This window comes from Pteropus medius, unplaced genomic scaffold (assembly GCF_902729225.1).
Source record: "Pteropus medius unplaced genomic scaffold, Ma_sr-lr_union100, whole genome shotgun sequence".
NCBI lineage: Eukaryota > Metazoa > Chordata > Mammalia > Chiroptera > Pteropodidae > Pteropus > Pteropus medius.
Window position 1 is genome coordinate 19,781,137 of NW_024340696.1, and position 12,446 is coordinate 19,793,582.

Genomic DNA, 12,446 nt, shown 5'->3' on the forward strand with positions numbered 1-12,446 from the left:
TAAATTCCCAGGTAAGCATCCAGTTCTGTAGTATTAAGTACACTCACATTGTTCTGAAACCATCCCTACCACTCATCTCTGGAACTTTTTCATCTTTCTAAACTGAAACTCTGCATCCATTAAACATTAACTTTTCATTCTTTTCCCCTGGCCCCTGGCAGCCACTGTTCTACCTTCTGCTTCTATGAATTGGACTATTCTAGGTATCTCATATTAGTGGAATCATATAATTTTTATCATTTTATAAATGACTTACTTCATTTAACATCATATCCTCAGAGTTAATGCATGTTGTGCAGGTGTTCATTTCTTTCCTTTTTAAGGCTAAATAATATTCCATTGTATGTGTATACATTTTATTTATTTATTCATCTGTTGATGGACACTTGGATTTCTTCCACCTTTTGGCTAATGTGAATAATACGATATGTTAAGTTTTCAAAAAGTCGATATTTCTTTGGGACACAGTTAAAAAGCTTCAGTTAGCATTAGGAAATATAGTTCAGGTTCTGGAAATATAGATTTGGGGAAGTAGAATAAAGTTTACTAAAGTAAGTTTTTCATTTCACCTTAAAAATTCTTGAGAGAAGAGCTATGTGCACTGGAAAATGCAAGTCATTTTTACACTTACAGACTGTTAGTTTGACATATTCCGATTATATTCTAAGGAAAATATTAAGGAAACCACTGACTGAAAATGTATTTATTGAGACTTTATCTTGATGAGATGAAGGGCAAAAGATGCCCATCGAGAGCTTCTTTTTAAAAATGGCATTAGATTCTTACGTTCAGAATATTAAAATAGATTAAATTGCTCCAATATTTTCAGATTTATAACTTCTTCAGCAAAACCTTTGTTCACCCCTGTTTTCAAGGGCCTGTTCATAGTCCCACCTTCATATTATGTGTTATTCCAAATCAGTGTTGAATACCTTTAAGACAATTTCTTTAGCGATCCTAACTTAAAGCAGAGGCAGGCCTAAACTATTTCCTTATTCATTCAACAGATATTTTTGGTATACTTACCATGTGCCTGACACTGGGGTTAGACTAAGTGAACAGGTCCACACTCTGCTTTTGTTGAATTTGTAAGATTCCCCCATCCTGCTATAATGGATGCTACTGCTACTTTACATATAGCTACTGAAACTTTTTACCTAAAACTTCTATGTAGTATCTTATTAGATATTTCTACTATCCTACGAAGTAGGTAAAGTAGGTATTATTGTGCCCATTTTATAAATAAACTGTAGCTTACACAGTTGCACAGTGGATTAGTAACAAAGTTGGAAATAGAACTCAGATTTATTAATTTGCTAATGTGCTGTTTCTACTATTTCTACTCCAGTCACACACAGCTTCTGTGACATGAACTCTAGAGATCACCTCAGTTATACTTTTGTGCAAGAAGTACTTAGTGTACTTAGAATAGCATCACCTCCTTTATAGAATATATGTACTAGTGGGTGAAAATTAATGTGACCCTATTTTAAGTGAACTACCTCAGAAAAACTAACCCATTGGTCTCTACATAAACAAAACTGGGAGCCGTGAATGTATAGGTGAAGTTTGTACTATTTCATCAGAACCTATCTTGCCCAGTCCTTTCCCAGTTCCTTAATCAATCAGCAAATATTGAATTCTCCCTGTATTGAAGAATGATGCATACAGCTAGAGCTGGTTTCTGTGAAATAGCACACGGAGATAACTATGGAAAATAGTCTTTAAATAGCCTTAGTTATTTTCCTGATTTAAGGGTGAGGCCTCTTCAAGAGTTTATTTACTTTCACAAGGGATCTATATAGCATTTGGACTCCAAGCAGATGTAGGTTTCTTTATCTTATAATAGCTGCCAGTGATTCATCCAGCTGCTGAAAGAGAGCCACCTCCAAGTTCTCTGTTTTCCCTGTGCCATAAACAAGACCTAGATTTTATGCTAGATATTTATTGCTATGCATCTTAATCAGACAGCCTCTGATTTCTTAAAGACCAAATGCAGCATTTGTATGTAGGTGATCCTAAAATCTTTAAAATATATTAAAATAGTTTTAATATATTCTCAGTTTCTTCCAGGAAACTTTAGACTATCTCTCAGTCCCAGAATGTGTCAGTCCCCAATTTTAATCCAAACTGAGCAAAAACATTCAAAAGCAAGGTTCCAAAAGAAAGGATCTATTAAGCTCCCCCCTTTTTTTTTTTAGTTAGAATGCCAAGTACGTACTCCTACTCAATGGAGCTGCTACTATGTTATTCTCCTGCAGATAACTTCCTTAGAACATCATGTACATATTTTAACATTATCAAGAGGAAAGTAACTCTTTTGGGAGGTAGGAAAAGAAGAGCGGTGTTTCAGCATAACAATATGTCAATATGAAGCCACCTGTAGAAAACTAAGAACCTGATCCCTTCTGGCAAGAAATAGTTCATCTGTTTTAAACAAGTACAGAAATGCACTGTCATTTCTGCATATCTGAGTGTTGAATGGTGCTAGTGCCAGTGTCTGAATTTCAAATGACCTCATGAAGACTACAGTGAACCTCTTGCTATCTAGGTAACTTTAGATTCTTAGAAGCAAAAAGATCTATTCAAAGGCAATAAGCCTTTAAAACTCAATTTCTCACTTTGGTATTTCTTTCAGTGTAAAAAGATTAATCTGAATTTTCCAAGTCTGGCAAAGATTGACATTTCCTTGAAGTAAATCTTCACTTCTGTTTAGGGATATTGGCTTAGAAGAGCTTTATTCCACCATTTATTTTCACAGTTCATTAGAATTTAATTTCGAGCTTTGTGCTTTTACCAATGAATATATGTATTTCATTTAATAACATAATAATAGGTACTTTCTGTTCTGTCCATGAAGAAGTACCTACTAAGGAAATTGTCCTTCAGCCATAAACAACTAGAAAATCTGCTTCAGTCATTGGACAAGTCAGTGCAGGGATGTGGTCCCTGAGAAGCAGCTGCCAATCAACAGTACAGGAAAGAAGATCGTCAAAGAGCCTGGCAGTCTTTGACTATTGAGGAGTTGAGTTGAGACTGGGGTTTAGAGAGACCAAGGGGGCCAGAATTTGCAGAGCAGAGTACCAGAGAGGAGTTGCTCAGTAAGCTCTGGAGAGTTATAAGCAGATATCTGAATCTGGTTACAAATTCTGCACATGTGTAGGATGGAAAAAGAACCACCAGAGAACAGTAGGCTAACAGTTCCTGGAGTATACACAGGGCTAGGGGTAGTTCACATTTCTACCAGCTAGAGTGGAGAAACCTCAAAATACACTGGCTCCGATACTGGATAGAGTCCTCAGCAGCTTCAAAGCAAAAAGGATTAAACTGATCTGCATAAAACTTAACTGTATAACCAAACAAAATTAATACTTTTTAAAGGAATTCAATAAAATGCAGCACTTGAAATTCACTAAGTCTGGCATCCAATTAAAAATTACTAGATATTTAAAACAGGAAGATATGACCCATAACCAGGAGAAAAATCAATCAATAGAAGCACAGACCCAGAGCTAATAAAATTAGCTAACAGGGATCATTAAACAGTTATTTTAAATCATATAAATATGATCAAATATGTAAAGGAATACATGAATCTGATTAGGAGATCAATGGAAGATGTTTAAAAATCCAAATAGAATTTCTAAACATAAAAAATACAGTATCAACTGAAAATAATGGTGATAATAGCCATTGATGTTGCAATGCTTCCTATGTAAATTATCCCATTTTTCTTCTCAACAGTCCTGTGTGGTAGGTAAATAGTTTTATTATCTTTTTTTGTGTAGGAAATTAAACCAAGATTTAGAAGTTAAATAACTTGTTTTAGGTCATACACCTAATAAGTGAAAAAGCCAATGCCAATGAAGGCAGAAAGCTGACTAGAGAGAGTCCTAGTTTTTTTAATGCGTTCTCCATCAGATGGTGTATGAGATGCTTGAAATATGAATGAGTAAATGGCAATTTGCCCTTAAGGAGCTCACATTCCAGGAGAAGAAACAGAGTTTCCACAGAGTATAAGTGATTATTAGAACCATATATAAGATTCAATGATAGCACAAGGGCAGAAATAGTTCTTCGTGCAGAAGTTGGGGAAGGCTATAAAGGAGCAAAAGCAATTGGGATAGATCTTGGAATAGTGAAAGCTGTTAAATAAATAAGGACTGCGTTCTAAAAACAAAACGAGATTTTTGAAAGTATGATGATGTAAAACAAGGTTCCTTTGGGAAACACTAAGTTCATTTTGGCTGATGGTACTTATCATGTAAGAAGGAAACCTCAAAGTCAATCAATCAGTAGGACCTTATCAATTCATGTGGTATTTTCAATATGGCAATGACAAAAGTATGGAAAATAGAATGGAAGGTAGGTAGTAAGGCTGAAGACAAAGACCAGTTAGGAGCTGATTACAATAGAACAGTAAGTGGTATGGAGATGAAGAGCTATTTAAGGAGGTGATTTGACAGGACTTGCCGATTCTAAGGAACAAAATAAAGGAATAAACAAAACGAAAACAGACTCGCAGATACAGAGAACAAACTGGTGATTGCCAGATTGGAGAGGAGCTGAGGGGCAGGGTGAAAAAGGTGACGGGATAAAGAAGTACAAATTAGTAGTTCCAAAACAGTCATGGAGTTGGGGAGTACAGCATAGGGAATATAGTCAATAATATTGTAATAACTATGTATAGTGCCAGGTGGGTACCAGAATAATTGGGGGGAGTACTTTGTAAATTATATCAATGTCTAACCGTTGTGCTATATAACTGAAACTAATACAAAATTTTAAAAAAAAACTATCAATATTAATATAATTTGGAGAGCATGCTTTCTTTCTCTATTTCTCCTCAGGCATGGAATTCATGAAATGAAATTAATATTTAAAATAAAAATCTAAAGAATGAATGCCAATTTCATCCCTTTTTTTTCCTCCCCTTTTTTTTTTTTACCTTTTATGTTTTACTCTGAATTCACTGTGGTTTTGTCTTCATAGTCTAGGTATATTCATCATTCAACAAACAATTGCTAGTAATAAAGCAGTGTGTGGAAGAGGCAGAAATTCCTGCTCTTAAAGAGATGTAGTCTAATAATCTGAGATTTGAAAAAGATCCCTGTTTTTATAAAAGGAGCTCACATTCTAGGAATCAGGGAAGTGCAGTGGGTCTATGTGATCATATGATAAAAACTTACCGTTTCCTAAAATATTTAACATTCTAGTGGGAGAAGTGATCTCAAGCGAAAATGCAGACAGTGCCAAAAGCTTTTGGTCTGATTTCTCTGTAATTGCCTCAAACTTCCACTTGATTTTGCTTGTCACTAATCGTTATCCTCACCCTTAAAAACCATTCTGTGAGGATTAAACAGTCCTTACTTCAGGAATGGGGTGCCTGTCTTGTTTGAAATATTAAAGAGTACTTGTTACTTTTGTATTTTTTAAACAAACAACGATCTTCCATGTAATCTCTTCACTCCTATGGTTTCCTTTGGCCAGTCACCTTCACCGGCTCCCATCAGTGCTTCACCTCTCTCCTCATTTTCCCCAAATTCTTCAACCTCAAATTCCTGTTTTCTATCTCCCATTTCACTTATTTCTTCTCAGTTCCTAATTTTTTAAAAAAAATTCTTTTCAGTTTACTTCCTCCCTCAGGATCTTTTCTCCAGGAAGAACATTGACATCTGATGTCCCCTCAAATTTTTCATCTCTCTACCTCCAATAAGTTTAATCTTTCCTTCTCTTTAATTTTCCCTTACGATTTCAGTTATTTGTGTCTGTCACACATGTCACACAAGCATTCCTGGAATGCTTTTGTCACCACCTCTTCTCCCACTCAATCCTCCTCATGCTCCATACACAATCCCCTGAGGTTGCTAACCTCTCTTTCTTTATCCTTTTAGGTCTTGGTTTAAAGGTCAGCTCCTTAAATGAGCCTTCTCTGTGACTCCCTTTCTCATCTGAATTAGATCCTTTCGTTATTCTATTTCAAATCATCCTATAATCTTTAGTCATATTTATTATAGTTTCCGACTACTTTTGGATGACTCTTAATGTCCACCTCCCTTATTAAATTGTAAGCTTTATGAGGACAAGAACCTTGTTTATTATGCCAATAACTATATTTTTTGTGCCTAAATACATAAATAATTTTTTTTATCATTTAATATGAAGGCTTACCGTTTCCCAGTCACTGTACAGAGGATAAATTGTTGGATGGATTATATTATCATCTCTTTTGTTAGAGGGTAGTGTTGGTTTTGAAAATCTGCTTTTCAAATTGTATAGGAGCCATGATTTAAAATAGTAATTAAGCCACTTATTGACCACCTACTATGTACAAGGCACTTGCATGTTTGAACTTCATGTTCAAAGTGCTGTACTAAAAAGGTCCCTCTAAAGCTATACTGTATTAAATGATACCTAACTGAAATATTTAGTACCCACTGGCGCTTCCAAACAAGGATTAGAAAGATTTAGATCACTATCTGTATATTGACTTTAAACATTGGTGAGGATCTGACTAGAATTACCTCCTTTCCTTCTTTTGTATTCTGGATCCATCCTTTATGCTATGAAATAGAATTATAAGCTAGCAGTCAGCCGACTACATGTGCTGTGGTCTGCAGTTATGTTTTCTTTGGCTTGCAATGTTAAATATAATTTTTAAAAAATAGATGTCAACATTTAACAAAAATTATAATTCAGTTTCACTAAAAAATGGAAAATCCTCCCAAAACCATGCCCACATTCCAACAGGGAGCCAGCCAGTTCACCAGGGCAGAAGCGCAGCTGCTCCCTTCAAACAGGGCGTATGGCCTCAGATTCACCAGCATCCCCAGCTGCCTTGCTTCATCTGCTTGCGTTTCCTGCCTGGCCTCTGTAGGCATCTGAGTTTGCTACCATTGCTAGAACTTCTTGGTCCATTTGTAATCACTTGAAAGGTAGAGTTATACTCTTAATTCAGAACGTGGAGTCAGGAGCTTATTTTCAACTAGATTATATTTTTCTTTTCTCCTTGTTATCATGATGTCTCAAAAAATTTTAGAATTAGAAGGGATCTTAGAAGTCATCTAGTCTTGAAACTAGGTCTAGGGATTTTTTAATATATATAGTTTTCTCTTTATTGTGGTAAAATATACACAACATAAAATTTACCATTCTAACCACTTTTTAAATTGAGAAATCTTTTTTGATGGCAACATATAAATAACATAAAATTTACCATTTTAACCATTTTTAAATGTATAGTTCAGTGGCATTAACAATATTCACATTGTTATGCAACCATTACCACCATCCATTTCCCTTTTTTCTTCCCAAACTGAAACATTTTACTCGTTAAAAAATAACTCCCTATTCTCCCCTTTCCATCTCCTAATAACCAATGTTTTACTTTCTGACTCTGTATATTTGACTATTATAAGTACTTCATATAAATGAAATCATAACAATATTTGTCATTTTGTGTCTGACTTATTTCACTAAGCATGATGTTTTCACAATTTATCTATGTTGTAGAATTTCATTCCTTTCTATGGCTGAATAATATTCCTTTGTGTGTGTATATCATATTTTGTTTATCCATTCATCTGTCAATAAACACTTGGGTTGTTTCTACCTTTTTGGCTATTGTGAATACCACTGCTATGAACATGAATATACGAGTATCTGTTTGACTGCCTGTCTTTGATTCTTAGGTATACACTTAGGAGTGGAATTTCTGGATTATATGATGATTCTATGTTTAATTTTTTAAGAAATCGCCATATTTTCCACAATGCTTGCACTGTTTTCCATTCTCACTAATTCATAAGAGTTCCACTTTCTCTGGATCCTCACCAACACTTGCTATTTCCTGTTGTGATAATAGGCATCCAGATGGATATGAAGTGGTATCTCATTGTGGTTTTGATTTGCATTTCCCTAATGACTAATGATGTTGAACATCTTTTTATGTGCTTGTTGGCCATTCGTGTATCTTCTTTGGAATGTCTATTTAAGTCCTTTGCCCATTTTTGGATTACATTGTTTGTTGTTGTTGTTGTTGTTTGAGTTCTTTATATATTATGGATATGAATCCCTTATTAGATATATGATTTGCATATATTTCTCTCATTCTGTAGGTTATCATCTTGTTCTTTGATAGTATCTTTTGATGCACAAAAGGTCTTAATTTTCATGAAGTTCAATTTATCTATTTTTTCTTTTCTTCTTTGTGCTTTGGGTGTCACATCTATGAAATCATTGCCAAATCTAACATCACGAAGACATTAGAGTGTTTTCATCTGAGTTTTATAGTTTTAGCTCCAAAGTTTAGGTCTTTGATCTACTTTGAGTTAATTTTTGTATAAGGTGTAAGGTAAGGGTCCAACTTCTTTCTTTTGCATGTGAATATCCAGTTTTCCCAGAACCACTTGTTGTAAAGACTTATTGGACAGTCCTTTCCCCAATGAATAGTACCTTTGGCACTCGTTTTGAAAATCAGTTGAACATACATGTGAGCATTTATTCCTGGGCTCTCTATTCTATTCCAGCAGTCCATATGTCTATCTTTATGCCAGTACCATACTGTTTAGTTACTGTGGCTTTGTATTAAATTTCAAAGTGGAGAAGTTTGAGTCCTCCAACTTTATTCTTTTTCAATATTGTCCTAGCTATTTGAGACCCCTTGCAATTCCTTATGAATTTGAGGATTAGCCATTCTAATTCTGTGAAAAAGTATGCGAGAATTTTGGTAGAGATTGTGTTGGATCTGTAGATTGCTTTGGGTAGTATTGACATCTTCCCAATGTGAAGTCTTCCTAACCACACACATCGGATGTCTTTCCATTTATTTAGGTCTTCTTTCATTCAGCAATATTTTGTTGTTTTCAGTGTACGTCTTCCACCTCCTTGGTTAATAAATGTATCTTTTTATTCTCTTTATGCTATTGTAAACGAGACTGTTTTTCTTCATTTCTTTTTCACATTTTTCATTGCTAGTTTATAGAAATGTAATTGATTTTTGTACATTGATTTTGTATCTTGCATCTTTACAGAATTCATTCATTAGCTGTAACAGTTTGTATGTGTATGTGTGTGTAATCTTTAGGGGTTTTTACATAGAAGATCATGTTGTTTTTAAATAAAGATAGTTTTACCTTTTTCTTTCTAATTTGGATGCCTTTTATTTATTTTTCTTGCCTAATTGCTCTAGTTAGAACTTCTTGCACTATGTTGTATAGAAGTGGCAAAAGTAGGCATCCTTGTCTTGTTCCTGATGGAGAGGAAAAGCTTTTTAGCATTTGGCTTTAAGATAAAAGTGTGTCAAGAAAATTGTGATTCACACAGATAAGTAGCTGCAAATGCCTATAAATTTGTTTTTAGCATCTTGACATACAGTCACTTTTTTAAGTTACATTGATTCAAATATTCAAAAAAGGAACGATAGTAAATTTTTATATTAAAGCTGAGTTACTAATGTACCTGACAATTGCTCACATTCCTAATTGTTGAATAGTCACTTTGGAGAAATCAATGAATGATTTTCTCAGCTAGTTTAAAAACCTTATCATTTGAAGAAAAATAAATGTATCTTATAACATCATATATGAGTTGTTCTATTGTTCTGACAATTGCCTTATGTCAGAAAATTTTAATAAAAGAATAAGTTCTAGTATCACTACTGACATCTCTGCAAGTAACTCAGAAAATACTGCAGTTTAAAAGCGTCATCCTTATATAGATGTCAAACTATAATATACACCTAGAAATTATATAATTGTATTAACCAATGTTAACCCAATAAAGTTAATTAAAAAAATAAAAAATAAAAATAAATAAAAATAAAGGGAGATCCTGCAAGCATTCACTACAACTAAAACAGACACTAAGAGACAATTTAACAAAAACAAAAAACTTTTTATCTACCAAAGGGGAAAAGCTTTGTCTCTGCAGTATTAAATTACAGAAGAAAAAATGTTTGAGGGTAGGAGGTATGACCTAAAATATGTATGCCTAGCCAAGCTGAATGTGACCCAACCCCGAAGACATACTGTGCAAATACATGTGGATTTAATTTTTTTAAAAAATTAAAAAATTAAAAAAATATTAAAAGCATCATCCTAATAAAATCTATAGTCTGTATCAACTTGTATAAAATTATCCAATAGTGTTTTGAAATATGCTTGCATAATTTTAACTGCTAGTGCTTATCTACACATCAGATGACATTTTAAGCCCTTGTCTTTTACGTGATCCACTACACTATAAATATTTCCTGCCATCGCTTTTCCAGTCCCAGTACAAAAACAACTACATTTTTACCATTTTATTTGTTAGTATCTTAACATTTAAAGACTTCTGTTTTATAATTATCAACCATTTTATAAAATAATAACTCTATTTTATTTGGTTCCATAACCACATCATACAGAAACAAGTAAAAAGAAAGTTTGATAACATTTGTACTCTCACCCAGTAGAATTTAAAGACTTTATTTATATATATTTGTGGAGCAGGAGAAACTACACAGTGGGTTAACCTGAGAGCACAGGTTGATAGTATCAATATATTATCATTTACTGTGTAACATTTTGGTGTGCATTTTCTTATAAATTTTAAGTAAAGGGATGTTTTTAATAAGAAAAATATTAAAATTAAACATTTATAGAGCCTTATAAATGTCTCTGAAAAATTCTAGGCTTCTGGTTTGAAAGCTGCTGATGTTCTTCAACCCTTAACCCTTTGTATAGATACTATAAAACTGAGGCCCTAGGTCTCCCAACTAGCCGATAAATTCATGTCTTCTGACTCTCAGTCAGGTGCTCTTGCTGTTAGCACCAAGTGCTATTGGCCTGTTACTAGATAAACATAAATATGTTTTATGTCATTTAATATCTAAGATCAGTTTATAATTTCCTAGTCCAAAATGTAATCAAAGTAGTTAACACAGAAGAATGTGTTGCACTCGTCTATAATTTTACATCTTCTTTCATTGTTTTACACTTGGAAGAAAGGTAGCTGTAAGTTCTTTAATTTTTTTCAAGTTCTTTAATTTTAAGTTCCATTTTACGTGTCTTTAAGAGAAAATAAAGTTACTTCTTTTATTTAAAATTTTAAAATCATGATTCTTATTACCGAGGGGAGTATACTACTTCCTTCATTGCATATGTCATGTTTTGAAGGACATAATAAGAGAGTTTGAAAGTTCTTTGAAAATACAACCAAGATTTTTTTTAAAGTTAGGCTAAGTGAGACTTTACCATGAGATGTTATTAAACCTATTTTCTAAAGTAGATTTACCAGAAAACAGAATGTTATCTCTTAGGCTTCAGAAATCTCTTGCTGTCATGATTCTCTTGGAAACAAAAGTAAATGACAAAATTAAAGTTTACACACTATGAATCACAATAAAGCCACCTTAAGTTAAAGATGTCAATTTAATAAACCATTCCCAAATTTGGTTGTTTTGGTGGGTTTTAAGCTGGAAGTATATAAAAGCAAGTATAAGTAGTGTTGAAAATTTAATCTTTTCCAGTTTTATTTTGCTTGGCACAACCTACCCGTCATTCCTACTGCCACCACCTGACCCTAATTTAGACCTCAAATTAAACGTATCAGAGAGGTAGTCAAAAAGACAGATTCCTTGATCCCTTCTCCAATCTACTGAATGAGAGCCAGCATGGAATGGAAGGGACCTGGAAATTTATTTTTTAACAAACATTTCAGGTGATTCTTATTATCGTTCATATGTGGGAAACATTGAATAACTTAACTTTTTTTCTTTGCTCCTCCTTGCTTTGCTTCAGTGGCTTTCAACTCTGGTTCACTTAGGGAACTTAAAAAAAATACTAATGCCAGGCCAATTAGACTGTTTAATCAGACCAATTTAATCAGAATCTTTCAGTTTAGGGCCTCCTCAATTTTTTTGAAATGTTTTAAGTAAAACGTTTTTTATTGCAGTATAGCATATGTAGAGAAATGTGCAAAATAATAAACGTACAGCTCAATGGATTCCTGCAAAATAAATATTCTCATTTAATGTCTATCCAGATAAAGACAGAGAACATCACCAGCACTCCAGATGCCTCCTCTCCCAGGCGCCCTTCCAGTCATTAATCCCCTCTTCGATAACCACTAGTCTAACTTTTATCACCATAAACTAGATGTTCCTGATTTTGAATTTCACAGAGCCCGAACCATAGAGCATGTACTCTTTGGGATCTGGCTTTTGCTCACATTATATTTCTGGTTTGTTGTTGGGTTTAGCTACAGTTTGTTCTTCTTCATTGTTGTACAGAATCCCATTTTATGTGAAACCACAGTTTATTTATTCATTTTTCAGTAGGTGGCATTTGGGTTGTTTTCAGTTTGGGGCTAGTAAAAACATTGTTGCTATAAACATACTTTTATATGTCTCTTGGTGTATAGATTTCTCTTAGGTGTGTGCTTACGAGTAGAATTGCTGGGAA

At 33.8% G+C, this 12,446-nt stretch overlaps 1 protein-coding gene across 3 annotated transcripts in view; it reads left to right on the forward strand.

The window, feature by feature from the left end:
- Positions 1-12,446, forward strand: part of CSTPP1 (centriolar satellite-associated tubulin polyglutamylase complex regulator 1) — a 142,456-nt gene that overhangs the window by 57,697 nt on the left and 72,313 nt on the right. The window lies entirely within an intron of this gene.